General features: G+C 40.6%; 1 pseudogene; it reads left to right on the top strand.

The window, feature by feature from the left end:
- The window catches only part of LOC118838518, a 29248-nt pseudogene extending 20146 nt beyond the window's left edge, over positions 1-9102 (top strand).
- The last annotated feature ends 6884 nt before the right edge of the window (positions 9103-15986 follow it).

Below are 15986 nucleotides of genomic sequence, written 5' to 3'. Positions count from 1 at the left end.
ACAAATTAACATTATTTATATTATATTGTATTCTTACTTATTTTGTTAAACATCTCCCAATTACATTTTAATCAGGTTCAGGCTGATTTTGCAGGTTCCATATATTTGCACAATCCAGGCTGCATTCTATAGAATGCATTCCCTTCTATCTTTTCCTCCTAGCATCTTTATATTTCTTCAAATCAACTGAAGAGTTTTCTTCATGTCCCTGATCTTTACTCCCAGTTCCCCCAGCCCCCACCCCCCAGAGTTGCTACTGTTCTCTGTTTCCTCAAGTTATTTTATTTTACATTTATCTGAGTTCACCCTGTCGGTTATGTAGCCTACATAGAAGTCAAACATCTTCAGGCAAAGAACGTTGCATTTTTGCCTCTGTGTCCCCCTTTGCCTAGCACACCTTGCAAATAATAGGCACTTAATACATGTTTGTAGACTTTACTGGTTTATTGTTTCTTAGACATGACCTCACTGCCACTTAAAGATTCATTGATAATAGAAGTGACTTCTTACAGCTTCACAGAAAAGGAGATGAGGAAAAATCAAAAGTAAAGATGAGACTGAAAAGTACAGAGATCCGGGGCCATTTAGAGTCAGACGATCAATCAATAAATATTATTAAGTACCTACTATTTGCCAGGCACGGTGATTAAAGCTGAGGATACAAAAAAAGGTGAAAGACAGTCCCTACTCTCAAATAACAGCTCTAAAAACTAATTAACCCCTAATTGTCTCTAGGATAAAATGTAAGCATCCCTGTTTAGCTTTAAGTCCCTTCAAAACCTAGTCTTGACTCTTATTTCTAGCCTCTTTGTACATCACTCCCTCTCTCACACCCTGCAATCCCGCCACACTGAGCATTTCTCTGCTCCTCACACACAAAGCTCTATGTCCCATCTCTGTGCATTTGTCCTGGAAGTCCCCATGATGGGAATGCCCTCTCTCCACCTTAATTCTGTCTCAGAGACTCCCTCTCTTCTTTTAAGTCATAACTCAGATGCCATTTTTTAAATGAAGCCTTTCCTGGGTTGTCCCTAATACAAATGCACTTCCTCTCAAATTACCTCAGATTTAACTACTTTGTATATATTTTGTTCATCAACTTTTTATTAATGCCATATATGTGTTTATATGTACTTGTCGCACCATTGGAACGTAAGATCCTTGAGAGTTGGGATTATTTTATTCTTCGTACTTGTATACTTAGTGCCTAGAACATAGTGGATACTTAATACATACTGACTGATTGGTTAATGGATTAACCGCATTGCATTGCATCAAAGGATAATAATTGATGCTCATTATAAGGATTCTGACGGTCAAGACAATGTTCATTCTTATTTACTTTACACTAAGAGGGCAGGAGAGCTCTCACTATATTACAAAAAAGATTTTCACACAGATTTCAAAGAATTATTGATGCTTAATACAGTGATCTTCAGTTAAATGGAAAGTTTACTTATGTAGAATAGCTTATTCCCTCAAAGCAGATATATGAGGTATCGCTTCATACTGACATACATAGATATATGTATATACATATAAGCACACACACATATATATATAATACACATACATACACATACATATACATACACACATAGACAATATCCAGCCATGTCTTTCTTTTGCTAGCTGGGCTCAATACCCTTCTAATTACTTTCCATCCATCTTTCCTGGCTCCACCCTGAGTTCCCTCCTGCCTACACTGAGATTTAAACCCTTCAGGTACTCAAAGTTACTGGAATGCCTTTAAAAAGCCTTTGAATCCTGCTGCTCAACTAATTAACTCTGGAAATATCCAAGTAATTAACATTGGCTGTTGCAGACATCCTATGTTATGAAATGTCATGGGGAGATGTGCAGAATGTCCATTGCTAGTCCAGGAGATAACACTGCCTCAGTGGAAACAGAGCAGGAGCTACAACAAATTCAAATGCTGTTCATTAAACAATCAATCAGTAATTGCTTATTGAGAGGACATACTGTGTGCCTAGCCCTGTGCTAGGCATTCTGGGCAGAGAGAAATGAACTTTGTTTTCAGAAAGCATGCATTCTAGTTAGAGAGATGACAATCCCATAAGTTGAACTGTTAGAGAACAATGCAGGACCATGTGTGATAGACTATGCAGTTTGGAATCTAAGGTAGTGGTTCTCATAGAGTGTATATGGAATGTGGCAACACCTGTATTAACCGATGCAAAGCGAAGTGAGAAGAACCAGGAGATTATTGGGCACAGTAACAGCAATGTTGTGATGATGATCAGCTGTGAAAGACTTGGCTCCACTAATCACTATAATGATCTGAGAATCCAAAGGACTCATATTGAAAAAATTCTGTCCACTTCCAGAGAGAAAGAACTGATGAACTCAAGGTACAAAATGAAGTATAACTTTCTGGCTTTTTTTTTTTTGCTTTTTTCGTGATGTGGCTAATATGCAAATATGTTTTATATGATTTCACATGTATAATTGATATCATATTGTTTGACTTTCCAATGGTTGGGGAATAGATGGGAAGGAGGGAGAGAGTCTGGAACTAAAAATTTAAAGAGAATAGAATGTTTAAAATATACGTACTATATATATGTATTTATACACACACTTACTATATATATATATGTACACACACATATATGCATACACATATACAAACACAAAAATTAAAGTTTAAATTAAAGAATGCATATGATATAAATGGCAGACCACAAAGTTTCCAAGGTGCATCACAAGACTCCTCTCTACACCTTGAGTCTGTACCTGCTCCAGATTGGCCTCAACCAATCTCCCTACATTCAGGTTCAGTTTGTTGCCTGCTAATATTAACTTTGCCCAAGTCACAACAGCAGCTTTATCTAAGCTATCCTTCACAAGGAGGCCTAGGAAAGTAAAGAAAAAGAATGAGGTGGAGGAGTGTTGGAGGAATCCCATGATCTGAGAATTGGATCTGGAGGCTCAACTCCTCTTGGTTGCCAATGTAAATGTCCCATGCTCTATATACTTCTTCATTTCAAAGATAAAACAATATTGAGAACCACTGATTTAAAGGTTATCAGATATCTCAGAAAGCAAGGAGCTCAGGGTAGCTAAAGACAACTTTCATGGAAGAGATCAGATTTTAGACGGGCCTTTGGATAGGGGTAAGGTTTGTATAGTCATCCTCTGCAGTCATCCTCGAACAGTAAGTAGACTGTGAGTGAAAAGTCTATATTGGGAAGAAATATATTATTGATTCTCATCGCTTTGCATTATATGTCTAATCATTCGCACCTTTTCCAACCTCCACCCCATCCCCAAACCCCACCACATATGATAAGACCTATCCAAATGTTCTTACTTGCTGCTTTTAATGACCAAAGATTTACCTTTCAAAGATAGGTGGCTGAGTTAGGGGTCAGGCTGGGCCCTAGATTCATACCAGCTTGTAGCCAAGTTTAGAGAGTTTATCTGTAGCCAGAGTTAGGAGACTAGGGGCAGCTAGGTGGTGCAGTGAGTAGAGCACAGGCCCTGGGGTCAGGAAGACCTGAATTCAAATCTGGCCTCAGACACTTGACACACTTACTAGCTGTGTGACCTTGAGCAAGTCACTTAACCCTCAACTGCCCTGCCTTCCCCCCTCCAAAACAAAAACAGATTTAGGAAACTATATAAAAATTTAGGACTCCTTAGTGGTCATAGAATTTGTCTGTGAATGGGCTTAGGACTATGTCTCTGTCCAGGGTTAAAGTTCAGTTTGTAGCTAGGTTAGGGGATGGGAGACTGGAGTAGAAGGTCATTCTATAGCAAAGGCTAGAGGTTAGTCTGTGTTTGAGGCCAAGTTTATTTGTGTTACTGGAGTTTAGGAGATTGAGTCTGTGGCCAGGAGTTAGGGATCTAAAGTTAGGGGAAGTTAACCGCTGGAAAGAGTGAGCAAAGAAAAGGCTTAGGGATTCACAGCAAGGAATCTTCTAATTAATTTAATCCAGACAGCTCATTTTGTAGATGTGGAATCTAGGACCCAAAGAGGTTATTTGTGGAACCTAGAGACCAAAGAGATTAAATTCTAACTTAACTTTATCCTCTAGAATATACCCTGCTCATTGACATCAGGGTGATATTTTTGTTTTTGTCTCTGTATTCCCTGGGCCTAGTGCAGTGCCTTCTAAGTAAAATCTAAATATTTAATAAATATTTGTTGAATTCAATTGCTTCCTCGACAAAGGAGAAACAGTGAGTTCAGCAGTCAAGCTGACCCTAGAGCTGCAAGCAGCCAGGGCTGAGGATGGCAGGGTAAAGAATTCAACCATATTGCACTTTTCCAAAACAAGCCAGGCCCCAGACTCAGAGTTCTCTCCATCCAGTCCCTCTAATTTGATTCACCACCAAGCCACTTGCCAGGAGACTAGAACAAGGCCTTACCATGCCCCCTAAGTGAGGGCAAGTTTCAGTGAGCACTAAAACTAGAACTTAGAAATTCCAATCCCCATCCCAATTCCAATCCCCCTCTCCTTCCACCTCCCTAATCCAGTTTAATTCAAAAGCACTGTGCTAGATATCTTAGGGGATAGACAACTAGGAGAAGATAGAGTACACGTATGAAAAGAATGCACCCTTTAGTTACAGCACACATAGATAAAATAAGATGAATGGACTTGTAGTACAAATCTTGCTTCTCATACCAATCGGCTATCTATGTGACCAGTTAAGGCCCTTCACTTTTCGACCTTCAGGTTCCTCCTTTGTAAAATGGAATATCATACACAGAACCTCACAGGATATCTGTGAGGGAGCCAAGGAGAGGTATGCAGAGCCCTTCATGAACTTGGAAAAGCCATGTAAATGTCCATTGTTATTATGATTCTAATCAAGTATCAATATTCACAGGCTCTACTACACCCTGGGAAGCAGTCCTGTGTTATACAAAAAGTCCTGATCACTGTCTACAAGTATTTGAAAGTTGTCAGGTCTAAAAGGGATTAGATTTGTTGGACATGGCCCTAGAAGGCCGACTAAGAAACAATTGTGAGACGTTGCAAAGAGCAAGATTTTACCTCCATTTAAAGAAAAAAAAACATACAACTTCCTAACAATTAGAGCCAGCCAAAAGAGGGATATTCCTCCTTACTAGGGGTCTCCAGGCAGAGCCTGGGTGACCACTTTTTGAGTCTGTTGCAGAGGACATTTTTATGCAGGTATTGGTTGGATAAGATGGCCTCTGAGCTCCGGTTCAGCTGGAGACTCTGTGATGCCGGGCACTTCGAACCAGACATACGTGGGGTTTGAGTTCTACTTCTGAATCTTACTAGTCATTTGAACTTGGCCAAGTCATCTAAATTCTCTAAGTCTCCATTTTTCCTTGTCTTTAAAGCCACAGATGATAATAATCACACTACCTAGAACATAAGATTGTTGGAGGATATAGAAAGTACTATTAAAATGAGGGTACAAGATTGTTATTAATTAAGGTTTATTTTTAACTTTATTTTCAGTTCCAAATTCTCTCCTTCCCACCATCACTCTGCCCCAACCCACTGAGAAGGCCAATATTATTCTTTCAACGAGCATTTATTAAACATCCAAATTCTATGGCTGGATAGGACGTGAGAAGAAGGAAAGGTGAGATGAATAAAGAAAAAGGCCATGCTCTGTAAGAACGTGGAAAAAAAATCAGGAGATTGAGGCATCTAGCACAAATTCTGCTGTTGATTGACTGCAGACAAATTATTCCCCTTCTCTGGGCTTGATCCCAAGCCTACTATATTTTCCATCTGCAAAACAAGTGACTATTCTTTAAGGGTGTTACTTAAGGCCAAAAGAAGGTTGAAGAATTTCTTTTAGTCACCACCTGGCACAATATCTTGTGCAATTAGGTCCCTAAGGACTTGTTAACAGTGATGATGACGCAGATGAGGACAATGATGAAAGAGGCAGGCTGAGTACCATTAAATAATAAGGGAATGCCAACAAGGTGTGAAATACAGAATTTAAGAAAAATACCTCATATTTGTAAAACGCTGGACATCTAAGAGAAAATATTTATATAGTGTCCACAATAGCCCACTTTACAGATTTGAAATGAAGAAATCGCCTTGTATTGTCCTGGTCACATATCAGAGAATTAAGATATAATTACTGAGCGACTTTAGGTGACTTGAAATAACTATTCGTTGACCAACCTCAACACAAAATACAATGGCAGCAAGGTGGTACAGTGGATAGAGTGCTAGGATGAATGACTATTATCATTCTTATTAATCCAACTGTAATACTCCTTAACTTACTTATTTATAGCCTAGAGTTAGGAAGACCTGAGTTCAAATGTGACCTCAAACACTTACTTGCTGTATGACCCTGGGTAAGTCACTAAAATGCCTCAGTTTCCTCACCTGTAAAATGGGGAGAATATAGTATGTAATAGTAATATAATACAGTATAATTGTATATAATACATATAATATAATATATAATGGTATATGATATATATAACAGTATATAAATAGTATATAATAATAATAATAATAGGGTTATTTTGTGGATCAAATGAGATAATATTTGTAAAGTGCTTAGCACTGCTATGTCTAGAACATTGTAGGTGCTTAATAAATGTTTTTTTCCCTCCCTCCCTAATTCTAGTCCAGTCCTTTTTCTACTCTCCTGTACAGTATCTCAGCTAATGCGATTAGGAAAAGAATAGTATATAGAATTATGTGAAACCACACAGAATGTTAAAGCTGGAAAGGACACTAAAAGATCATTTAGCCCAACTCTGTCATTTTACAGATAAAAAACTGGCCTGAGGCCCAGAGGTGTGACTTATCCAAGGTCACACAACTAATAACTGAAAAAATCTAGAGTCAAACTCAAATCTTCTAAGCACAGAGCCAGCAGTCTCCCTGCTTTGAACTCACATTCAGAGAGGGCATGTTTTGGACTCCTCATTCAGTTGTTGGTACAACTGTCGACAGATACGATAACAAGACATACATGGGTGAAATATCATTGTAACTCAAGGAGAAATACAGAAGGGAAATGTGCAGAGAATGTTGCCTCCTTGGAACTGGGAAGTGGCTGGAGGTAAATGAGAATGCCAGGTTTCAGGTCAAATTTCAAGGAACCCAGCTTCTTCCTACCCATGGGAAACTTTAACTATCAAGCTTTCTTTCATGAACAAACAGACAGCTTCCTGGCAGGTCTTAAATAACATGTCCATCACTTTTATGATCTAAGAGGTGGAAAGTCCAGAAGCAGAGCAAGTTATACTAGGTCCATTTGCTGGTAAAAGGGAGGAACAACTGGAGGGAAGGAGGAGACCAAGGAACACATTTGTGAGTGGTGTCTGTGAAAGCCCAGAATTCATTCGAGTTGGAAATGCGCCTGCAGACATGCTACTCCAAAGAACACATTGAGTGGGTGTGTCAACATAGAGGTATAATGCATTTGGAACTTTCTTAACTCTTAAGAATAGAAGGAGATGGAAGTAATGGAAGAAGCTACAGTAACCTGGAAGAGGGATTTTCCTGCTTTTTCCTACATACCCTCCATCCAAGCATATTGAATGACTGAAACTCCTGAATCACTTTGAAGCAGCTGGTGGCACTGAGCCACCAGGAAGTGGTGTCAGGAATCAGGAATCAGGAATCAGGAAGACCTGAGTTCAAATCTGGCCTCAGACACTTACAAACTGTGTGACCCTGGGCAGGTCACTTAATGCTAACTGCCTCAGTTTCCTCAACTGTAAAATGGAGAAAATAATAGCACTTATCTCACAGGGTTGTTGTGGGGATTAAATGAGATATTTCTAAAAGAGTATAGCACAGTGACTGACATATAGTAGGCACTATATAAGTACTCATTCCCTTCTCTTCCCCTTTCCTTCCTCTCATGGAGCTTAGTATATATTTATTAAAAGATGAATTACTCTTCCTTTAAACAGTTTGTGCAACTGAACAATTTACTTTTAATCTCTGGGCTTTTGTTTCCTTATCTGTTAAATGGAGGGATCAGACAAGATGAATAATATTCATCTATTATCCTATATTTTAATCTTACCACCTCATAACAACTTTTTGCATTAATAATAAGAAGAGATCTGATTTGGCCAAGTTCTGATTTCTGAAGTTGTCAAGTCAACAGGCAATACTAAAAAGGAGTGGGGAGAGGGTGAAGGTACTCACATGGGAAGGTGGTGGCAAAGTCTGAAAAGTCAGAACAAGAGCCAGGAGAGCAACGATAGTTCACTGGCCTGAGCCCTTTTCCAAAATGGAGGCCCCAGGAGGAATTCACCAATGAGAGATGGGGGCCATCGTTTGGAGGGCTGGGAAACTCAGACACTGAAGGAAGTTCCAGAATAAGTTTATAGCCCATGCACAGTGGTAAAGTCTGATAAGTGAGAAGAAGAACTGAGAGAGGAGTGAAGGTTGGCCATCCTGGGCTCCTTCCAAAATGGAAGCCCTATGAGGAACCAACAAATGAGGGGAAAAAAGGGGCCATATACTGTAGATGTTGTGAAGGTAGAGTGTGCAGTAGCTAAAGGAATTCAGTGGGAAGACCTTTGTCTCTGTTACTAAGGAAGGGTTAGAACTTCCAGAAGTTGAAGAAGAAAAGAAAAAAAAAATGGAGGAAAAGCAAGGTAAAATTTGAGAACTTGTGCAAGATATTGGAGGAAATTCTGGGTAAGAAGGTTGAGAGAGTGACAATCCCCACTCAGCTGGTGTCATCACCCTGTTGCATTGTGACTAGCACATACTGCTGGACAGGCAACATGAAGGGATAGGCATTGAGAGACAACTCCGTAATGGGTTATGTGGTGGCCAAGAAGCCCATGAAGATAAATCCAGATCACACCATTGTGCTGACTCTCAGCCAGAAGGCTGAGGCTGACAAGAATGACAAGGTGTGAAAGACCTGGGGGTGCTGCTTTTTGACACAGCTCTGCTATCCTTGGGCTTCTCCCTTGAAGATTCTCAGACTCACTCAAATTGAATTTATCTCATGATTAAGCTAGATCTTGGCATTAATGCGAATAAGACAACAGCAGAAGAACCCAGTGCTGCTCTTCCTGATGAGAATCTCCCCTCCCCACTTGAAGGAGAGGAAGATGTATCCTGCATGGAGGGGGTGGATTAGACAAACCTCTGCATCAGACCCCTCCCTCTATACAGGTCCTTGTGTTTTCCTGCAATAGCAGTAGAGGCCCTGTTCTGCCTAGCTCCATCTGCCAATGTCTAGTCGGGATTTTTTTTCTCCTTCTGTTTTCCAGTGTGTTAGGGCAGGGCTTACAGGGTCCCTATCCCCACGCTCCTGATCGGGGGAGTAGGATATTGTGTCCTGCGAGCTGTTTTTATTCAAGTTGCTTTTTTCCCCTGAAACTGATATTTGCAGAATAAAGAGAATACAATTTTTACAAGAAAAAAAGGATTGGTTTTGGAGATGAGAGAGAATGAGGCGTCAATGATAACAACTAGGCTGTGAGATTATGTAAGTGGGAGGATAGCAGCACCCATAACAATAAGAAGCAAGTTAAACTTGGGGGAGAAATAGTGAATTCTCTCATGCTCATCTGTGAGTCATATCATCATCTCCCTGATGTCATGGTCCTCTTCAACAACGAAGGATGGACACAACCTGCGAGCAGTCCAAGCTGCCTGAATGGGGACCCAGCCAGCTGGGCAACTCAGCTCAACCTGTCCCTCTCCTCTTCTCCAAAGGAAAGTGAATGTTGATGGCTGGAAGCAACCCAGTTAACTTGGGGTTTACTGGCTAGATTCCTTCCTTTCCTTCCTTCCTTTCCTTCCTTCCTTCCTTTCCTTCCTTCCTTTTTTCCCTCTTTCTTTCTTTCTTTCTTTCTCTTTCTTTCTTTCTTTCTTTCTTTCTTTCTTCCTTCCTTCCTTCCTTCCTTCCTTCCTTCCTTCCTTCCTTCCTTCTTTCTTTCCTTCTTTCTTTCTTTCTTTCTTTCTTTCTTTCTTTCTTTCTTTCTTTCTTTCTTTCCCATTTCACTTTGAATCTCATAGATTGCTCTACTTAATGGCTATATTTTGGGCCCTCCAGGCTTAGAGTGAATGTCGATGGTAACTGTTTCTCTTTTCACTAGCAACCCTGAGGTTCTTCTCCTCCCAGCTTGATTTTTTTTCTTTTTTTCTAATTAAAGGGTCTATCCCTTGACTCACTTCTTAAGGAGGCCTATTCACTGAACGGGCATTACCTCACTCAAAGTGAGAACCTGAAAAGGCCTTAGCCTGAAAAGGCCAGGGTCTCCCATTGCATCCTGGGCCATCTCTAGTAGTCCAAGTGAATATCAGGCCACCTGACCCAGATGACTCTGGAGGAGATAGTGAGGCTGGGGACCTTGCACAGCCCTCCCTCACTCAAATCCAAGTCCACTGCAAGTCATGTCATCGTTTTCCTGATGTCATGGTCCTCTTCAAAAACAAAGGACAAACACAACAAGGTGTCTATAGAACATCTGGTTCAAGATGTTCAATAGTCAATTGGAGATGTGAGACTGATAGCTAGCAAAGAGGTTATCTCTGAGAAGCATCTTTATAGAGCTGATAATAGAATACACAGAAGCTGATGAGGTCCCCAAGTTCAATAATATGGATGGAGAAGAGAAGAGGTATTAGGAGGAAGCCTTGGGGGACAGTCTCATTCAGCATATGTGATGATGATGAATATCCAACAAAGGAGATCTAGGAGGGGTTAGAAAGGGAGGAGAAGATCCATGAGAGAACAGCATCCCAAAAACTTAAGAAAGTAGAGGGTATCACAGAGAAGAGGGTGATCAAAAGTTTCAAAGTCTTCAGAGAGGCCACGAAGGATGAGGATTGAGAAAAGTCCAGAAGACTTGACTAAATGAGAGGCCATTGGTCATTTTAGACAAAGCAGTTTCAGTTGAATGATGCAGTCAGAAGCCTGATGGCAGAAAGTTAAGAAGAGAATGAGAAGAAAAGATGTAGAGCATTCATTTTAGATGGCTCTGTCAAAGAGTTTAGCCACCAAAGGTATGAGACATGTAGGATGATAGGCAGTAATAATTAATAATTATAATGGCAGCTAAAATTTAGATAGTACTTACTGTGTGCCAGGTACTGTGCTAAGCACTTTGTAATTATTATCTCATTTTATCTTCACAACAACTCTGGGAGATAGGGTCCATTATTAGTCCTATTTTATAAATGAAGTAACTGAAGCAAACAGAGGTGAAGTGACTTACTCAGGGTCACACAGATAGTGAACTTCTATTACCAGAGCTGAACTCAGGTCTCCCTGACTCCAGCTTAGCGCTCTATCCACTGTGCCACCCAACTGCCCCTAAAGGCAGTACATTGAATCCCTTTATACTGGTACTGTTTTGATTTGCATCTATATGTACTCAACTTGCTGGCCTTTATCACTGAAATTTTAGATTTTCAGTTCCCAGACTCATGACAGAAAAAAACTTTATCTGCTAGAGCCATCCTGGGCATTATCTGGTGAAGAGGCTTCTGTGAAGAGCAGTTCAGTCCTTCCAACCAACTGCTAAATAATTGCCACACAGAGGAAAGGCAAGCCAGTCTACTGAGGCAGCAGAGCACCCTGAGGGAGAGACAGGAAGTGGCACGTTCCAGGCAAGACCAACCGCCACCATAATATTGACCACCCTCTCCCTCAGACTCTGATGGAGGCAGCCTAGGACCCTGAGTCCAAGGGCCTCAGGAACAGTAATATCCCCCAAACCACTAATTTGCTCCAAGCCCAGCTCCAACGGCCATCATGAGGGGTGATATCATTGTGGAGAGAGGGCTTACCTTTCTCATCACCAGCAGCAATTAATACTGACCAATTGCCACCAGGGAGTCAGGCATAGAAGCCTTGTAAATGGTTGCACTTTATCCCCCTGCTTCAATCCTCTTTCCTGGACCAGTCCTCATGGCCATCATCTGGGGAAGAAACTCCTGTGGAGAAGGGGCTAGACATCCATACCAACTTTCAACCAGGTAACATTCACAGGGTGGGCAAGGCATCCTGGGTAAGGATAGGAGGTGGCATGGGCCATGTAGATCAGGCCACCACTACCACCCAATGAAGATAGGCCAGGTCCCTGAACCCAAGGGCCTTGGAAACAGCAATGCTTCCAGCATAGTTATGTCAAACGTCTTCCTGGGAAACATCCCCTTGGAGAAGCAACCTGGCAACTGTTTCTGCAGGTGCAACCATATTTACTGAAGGTTGAAAAAAGAAAGTTTTTTTTTCATCACCAATGTCTTTGACACTGTTATATAGTTCAATGTCAGAAAATGATGTGATGTTATCAGTGGAAGCACTTATTAAAGAAGAGACATTGTCGTCGGCTTTGCTGTTGCATCCTAAGGACCACTGGACTTTTACATTTAATTTGCAACTGAAACCTTCTCTATGTGCTATGTTCCCCATTAGAATGTGAGTGCCTCGAGAACAGGGACTCTTACTTTTCTATTGATAATCCCAGTGTTTTGCACCGGGTAAACACTTAATGTCTTTTTCCTTCCTTTATTCATTCATTCAAAAAGTAACTTTAGCTCCCTCAATCACTCTTGCGTCAGCAGGTGCAGAGATAAAAAGCACACAAGTGAGAAAGTTTCTGCCCTGAAGGAGCTTACATTCTAAACTGAGGGTTGGGGTGCAACCCATTCACAGGAACATAAATCTAGGGTATACACAAAATCAGTACACAGTGATGAAAACAGAATTAACAACTGGGGAAGTCCACAAAGGCAATATTTAAGCCAAGTCTTGAAAGAGCTAGGAGATCCAAGAGACAGAGATGAAGAGGGAGAGAAAAGAATCTCATTGAAATGGGAGATGTAATGTCAAATATAAGAAACATGAAGTAGCCATTTTGGTTGGAACATAGCACGTGCAAGGAGAGCAATATGTTGTCAACCAGTAAGACAAATCAGAGCCCGATGGTGAAGGGACTTAAATGTGAAGCAAAGGTGTTTGGTTTTTATCTTAAGGATAATGTGGAACTGCTAGACCCTCTATAACATGGATTTCATATGGTCATACCTCTGCTTTAGGGATATCAATTTGACAACTATGTGTAAGTTGGATTGGAGAGAGGGAAAAAATGGATGCAGAGAGACAAATTAAAAGGCTGCGGCCATCATCTAGGTGAGAAGTGGTATGGAATTGAATTAAGAATCATTGTGTTAGTTGAAGAATGAATAGAGAGAACACAGGAAAGATGTTGATGAGACAGAATCAACAAGACTTGGTAGCAAATATCATATAGGAGGTGAAAGAGCGAAGAGCTGAGGATGGCTTCTCTGCTACAAACCCCTGTGACTGAAGGGTGAGATCTGAAAACATATCACAAAGGGATGAGAAGTGGGAAGAAACCAAAGGCAGTCACTGAGGACTTTTTTCTTCTTCTTCTAAAATTTTGGCAGTGAAACACAGGAAATACAGGACAATAAGGTGAGTGAGGTTAAGTGAATGTTTTCTAATGATAGGTGAGTTCTTATAATGTTTGAAAATACTTGGAGATACTGACCCCTAGGAAGAGGGGGGAGAGAGAGAGACAGAGAGACAGAGAGAGACAGAGACAGTGACACAGAGACAGACAGAGACAGAGTCAGACAGAGAGACAGACAGAGACAGAGACAGACGGAGACATACAGAGACAGAGACAGTAACAGAGACAGAGAGGGATAAGAGAGAGAGAGAGAGAGAGAGAGAGAGAGAGAGAGAGAGAGAGAGAGGGAGGGAGGGAGGGAGGGAGGGAGGGAGAGGGAGAGGGAGAGAGAGAGAGAATGCAATGGCATACCTGAGGAGGTGGATGGGGAAAACTCCAGAAGAAGAAAGAATAAGATCAATTAATCTACAAACATTTGTTAATTGCCAGTCAAGGGTACAAGTAGAGGGATTGGCTTAATAGTATTTAATTCAACTAACATTTTTAAACCTGTTTTTGAGGAGTTTATAATCTAGTACTCGTAATCTAGTTTACAATTTACCACTCATGAAAAATTAAATGACAAAAGAAGACAACACAAGACAATAAATGTCAAAGGATGGGTTATGAAAAACAAATGCTATGAATTTACAGAAGAAAGAGCTCACTATGGGCTGGAATGGTGTGGTGAGACTACAAAGAGGTAGAGGCATTTATGTTGGGTTTTGAATACATTTCAATAGTTTGGAAATTATTCAGATCACTCATCTCTTCTTTTGTATATATCTACATTAAGTAGATTCAGAGATCTGGTAGTGAGTTGGTAATGCTTCCTAGAAGACAAACTTGGAGACACCCAGTCTGCCAATACTGAAATATTTTCCTTAGTGGCCCCTGTTTATTCTAGCTTTTCAAGTTTGGAAAGTCAGGTCTTTGCTGGTTTAGTACAACCAGCTCTGAGGCTGTGAGAGGATGGGTGAGAGTTGCCCTAGGATATTGTCCACAGAGGATTATCCAATTTGCAGATTATCTGGGAGGAGCTTGCTTTCAAGTTCTTATCACTGCACAAACCAATTACCCTAAAGAAATGTGTTGACAGGGACTCACAATTTCCTGTTTGTTTTCACAAGCTAAGGTTACAACCCTGTGGAAGGCTTATTTAGACCAAAATAAATATTTTAACTCCTTTTAAAAACCAAACACTCAATACCCTTCTTCAATCTTGGAAAGAAATGAAATACTAATACAGCAAATAAAACACAATATTTTGCCACATATTGCTTGCCCAGAGTAGATGATCATTAAATATTGAATGAATGAATTTCACTTTAGTTTGGAATTTTGTCTCCATGTGAATGGTAATGATGCTGGTTTTTTCCACCATAGAAAGAGAAATAAGTGGTCTCTGACCATTTCCAAACTCTGCCTCTTCTGTTCTGCCTTCTTCCAAAAAGATACTGCAGCCCCAACCTCCAGGTTCTTATAGGTGAGACTTCTCCATATGTAGCCCAGACTTTAGGGGCAGCCAGGTGGCAGAGTGGATAGAGCACTGCCCTTGAAATCAGGAAAATTCATCTTCTTGAGTTCAAATCTGGCCTCAGCCAGTTACCAGCTGCATGATGCTATTTGCCTCAGTTTCCTCATCTATAAAATGAGCTAGGCAGCTTCTACATTAAGAGATTGAAGGGCTTGGAATGCGATATTGTGGAGGTCAATGGAGCTAGGATTAAAACCTAGAATCACCTACCCAGCAAAACTGAGTATCATGTTCCAAGGCAAAATATGGATTTTCAATAAAATAGAGGACTTTCAAGCTTTCTCAGTGAAAAGACCAGAGCTGAACAGAAAATTTGACTTTCAAACACAAGAATCAAGAGAAGCATGAAAAGGTAATCAAGAAAGAGAAATCCTAAGGGACTTACTAAAGTTGAACTGTTTTGTTTACATTCCTACATGGAAAGATGATGTGTATGATTCATGAGACCTCAGTATTAGGGTAGTTGAAGGGAATATGCATATATATATATATATATGTTTATGTATATATATAAGTGAATGTGTATGTATGTATGTATCTATGTGTATATGTATGCATGTGTATGTATGTATATATATGTGTGTTTTATATATATATATATATATATATATATATATATGTAAAAGAGAGAGAGCAGACACAGGGTGAGTTGAAGATGAAGGGAAGATATCTAAAAGAAATAAAATGAAATTAAGGGATGAGAGAGGCAACATACTGAGAGAGGGAGATAGGGAGAGATAGAATGGGGTGGATTATCTCGCATAAAGGTGGCAAGAGGAAGCAGTTCTGTGGGAGGAGGGGAGAGGGCAGGTGAGGGGGGAATGAGTGAACCTTGCTCTCATCAGATTTGGCCTGAGGAGGGAATACCATACATACTCTGTGGGTATCTTACCCCACAGGAAAGAAGAGGGAGGAAGATAAAAAAAAATAAAAGGGGGGGATGATGGAGGGGAGGGCAGAGGGGGGTGGAGGTAATCAAAACAAACACTTTGGAAAGGGGACAGGGTCAAGGGAGAAAATTCAATAAAGCGGGAGATACATGCGTGGCCTAGGTTGAAG

The sequence above is a fragment of the Trichosurus vulpecula genome, chromosome 1 (assembly GCF_011100635.1).
Source record: "Trichosurus vulpecula isolate mTriVul1 chromosome 1, mTriVul1.pri, whole genome shotgun sequence".
NCBI lineage: Eukaryota > Metazoa > Chordata > Mammalia > Diprotodontia > Phalangeridae > Trichosurus > Trichosurus vulpecula.
Note: the sequence above shows the minus strand (reverse complement) of the source record. Positions and strands in the feature narration are given on the sequence as shown.